Genomic DNA, 3,549 nt, shown 5'->3' with positions numbered 1-3,549 from the left:
GTGACTTCAGAGGACTCTGGAGTGCCCAACCACTCTTTTCCAGATCATTGTGCGACTGGTCACAAGGTCACAGAACTTGGAATTTTTTTACATAACAAACAAGGCACATTTCCTATATCCCACAGTAGTGAGACATGTCGGCATATAAGGCACTTGTGTTCAAAACGAGCACTTTCCCACCAAAATAAAGATAGAGCCATGTAGATTGGCTCCATTTCAACTTGCTTGATACGTTCTGTACATTCCTCCAGTATGTTCCTAAAAGGAGACGATGAGAATGCGTCCTATACTCCCACGGCTTTTCCCCTTTGCCCCCATTCCACTCTCACCATTCTCACCCCACCCCTACCAAATAACAATAACTAAAAAAATATTAATAAATAAGATGCCTTGCATTTGTGCGATAGACTTTCCTAAAAGTAGGCTGCATCCTGTTTCTCTTATGAGTAGGTACACCAAGGCGAAGGAACACAGACCGTTCACCCAAGGCTCTATTGTGTTGTATTGAATAAAACAAGAGCTATGGGACTAAAGGAAAGATCTACCCCCAGCGTCTCAACATTGAGGAAATGAAGAAAGAAGAGGAACACAAAACCCCACTCCCTGGACATCTAAGTCTAGCGAATAGTAGCTTTTTAATCTAAATTAAGAAGAATCTAGAAGCTAGAAGTCAGGCACCTGCAGGAGAGCTGCTGAGAAGGCAAGGTGGTGGATGGAGAAGGGAGGGCTCGGGTGAGTGGGCGCTGGCGGTCAGGAGAGGGTAATTTATATCACAGGTATGGTGACCGTACATCCCGTACGTCAGGCAAATCACACAGCTGTAGCACTAGTTTAAGGAGAAGGGGCATCTCCTTTTACTGTCAAAACTGTCCTTGGTGGGATGCTAAGTTATATATTCACCCTCCCACCGAGAAACATTGTATGTATTTATTTATTTATTCATTTTTAATTTATTTTTTAATGTTTTCTTTATTTTTGATACAGAAAGAGACAGAGCATGAGAGGGGGAGGGGCAGAGAGAGGAGACACAGAACCGGAAGCAAGCTCCAGGCTCTGAGCCAGCTGTCAGCACAGAGCCTGATGCGGGGCTCGAATCCACCAACGTGAGATCTGACCTGAGCCGAAGCCGGAGGCTTCACCGACTGAGCCACCCAGGCGCCCCCGGAGAAACATTGTAAAGGCATTAAATGTCCCACAAGGGATGATGAGGAAGGCTTGTTTCGTTTTGGAAGAGCCAAAATCTAGGTGAGTTGGTTGATACTCCACAGAGGATGTTGTACAGCATGAGTATCAATAGAGAAGGGTTGATGCTGCACAGAGGGGAGCCTGGGGCACTGCTGTCCCTTGGGGACATCCCAGCATGGTGCCACCCTCTGTCCTTCGAACTCCCTGTGTATTTTGTACGTGCACCCTTGTTGTCATTTATAACATTCTGTCTTATACTACAGCTGCGTGCCTGTTGTACATATGGATATTTCTTCTACTCACAGGTAAATTCCTCAAGGTAAAGATGATGCCTCTGTTTCCTCTTTATACCTCACACAGCGACAGGAAGACACGGTGACAAAAAGAGGTCCGTATACAGAGAAGTAATAAATTCTTATATCTCCAATTAGAAGGTGGTAATTGAAGGGGCTCTTGGGTGGCTCCATCAGTTGAGCAGCTGATTTCAGCTCAGGTCATGATCTTGTGGTCTGTGAGTTCAAGCCCCGCATTGGGCTCTGTCCTGGCAGCTCAGGGCCTGGAGCCTGCTTCTAATTCTGGGTCTCCCTCTCTCCCCAGCTTGCTCTCTGCCTGTCTCTCTCAAAAATAATACACTAAAAAAATTTTTTTTAAAAAGGAAGTGGTAATTGAGGCTGCCGGCTGTCCACCAACATCCATTTCATCCTTATTTCTGGGCACATAGCCGACCACATTACCCAGACTCCTTTGCAGTCAGGAGTACCCTGTGACTAAGTTTTCTGTCAACAGAATGTGAATAGAAATGGTATGTGTCACTTCTAGGCTTGAGCCTGAAAAAGTGGTGGTGACTCTTCTGTATTCTTTCCTTCCTACCCGAAAACCCACCTACCATTCATGCTTCACCTGTGTAGTGATTATAAGCCCCTGGCTAATGGTACGAGAGAGTAGTGGAAGGAAACTTGGCCCTTGGTAGTTTGTGTGGAGGAGAGCTGTCCGCCAAACTAGAATATTCTTTTGGATTCTTATGTGAGAGAAAAAATAACTTCTATCTTGTTTAATTGCTGAACTTTCACTATGTCTCTATTATCATAGTGAGCCCTGACCCAACTAATAAGTTGGGGATCCTGTCTGCTTTGTTTGTGCCCGGCGGGAAATGGCATTAATAAGTATTTGCTAAACTAATGAATAAAATCACCTCCCCATATGAATGAAAGAAAATTTGCCAATAAGACTAGAAGGTTTGTCCTAGATACCGCTAGAAAATGGTCTATCTATTATGGGACTATCTCTGTATACATTATGAACTTAGAATAGCAGCCTGTTGTGAAATTGAAGTTACAAGATAATGTTGAGTCTTGACAGAAAAAAATTAGAATGTGTTAATCGGGCAGTTCCTCTCTGATGCTATTAATGAAAGATAGTCCCTGACCAAGTCTGCTTAGTATATGTGCCTCTTTAGAGAACAAAATGACTGCTAAACCTGGTACAGATTAATGAAAACATATTAGGATTATCCAACTCGTTTTGCTCTGCTTCTGATTTCATTAAGCCACTGTGTGGTATTCTTTGGTTCCTTAAGAAAATGTTCCTATTAGAAGAAAAAAAAAAGAAACACTTATTCATCAGTTTATATGAATTCAATAGTTATTTGTATCCATGTATCAGTCAGTACAAGCTAGGCTATGCGGCCATAACAAACACTCCCCAGTCAAATGCTTTGTAAGAACAAAATCTTATTTATTGTTATGGTTTACATGCCTATCATGGGTTTACAGGTGGATTCTGCTCATTATATGACTCAAGGATCTAGAAAGATGGAATACCTCCTACCTAAATTTCGTCAGTTACTGCCACAAGGTAGAAAAGGGGACTGTGGAGCATCTGAAACTAGCAGTTAAATGTTTTAGCTAAAGTGACAGCTAGTCTGGTTTTTCAAAGACTGGCCTGGTTTAACACTGAAAGATCCACATCCTGGGAAACCTCTTAATCTCAGGCCAATCGGTATGGTTCATCACCGTCTAGCTCAGAATTGACACATCTCATTGTTATTCACAACTTAATGTTGAGAACCAGTCACATGGCTTCTCCTAACCACCGTGGTGGGCTGAGGGGTGGGGGGGGGGGACAGGGAAGTACAATCTGCAAGTATGACCAGAAGTGGGAAGAACCAGAAATATTTGCCAGCCAGCATTACATAATCCCTTGTCATAAATTGGTATTTTTATTAATAAATTATTCTCTCATGAGTTTTTTTGTTTGTTTGTTTGTTTGTTTCTCCTTGCATTTGAACTTGGCTCACCTCAAACTTGGTTACATAAGTAAATTCTGAATTCGACTCAGTGTGTTGAATCCCCACCTCTATGCTGA

The 3,549-nt window shown here is 42.7% G+C and overlaps 1 long non-coding RNA gene across 1 annotated transcript; it reads left to right on the top strand.

Annotated features, from left to right (window-relative positions):
• The first annotated feature begins 1,115 nt into the window (after positions 1-1,115).
• Positions 1,116-3,280, top strand: LOC115288390. The gene is made up of 3 exons (XR_003906992.1): positions 1,116-1,245; positions 1,491-1,573; positions 2,958-3,280. It is a non-coding gene; the product is annotated as an uncharacterized LOC115288390 (long non-coding RNA).
• Positions 3,281-3,549: the final 269 nt, after the last annotated feature.

Source organism: Suricata suricatta, chromosome 1 (assembly GCF_006229205.1).
Source record: "Suricata suricatta isolate VVHF042 chromosome 1, meerkat_22Aug2017_6uvM2_HiC, whole genome shotgun sequence".
Lineage (NCBI taxonomy): Eukaryota > Metazoa > Chordata > Mammalia > Carnivora > Herpestidae > Suricata > Suricata suricatta.
Note: the sequence above shows the minus strand (reverse complement) of the source record. Positions and strands in the feature narration are given on the sequence as shown.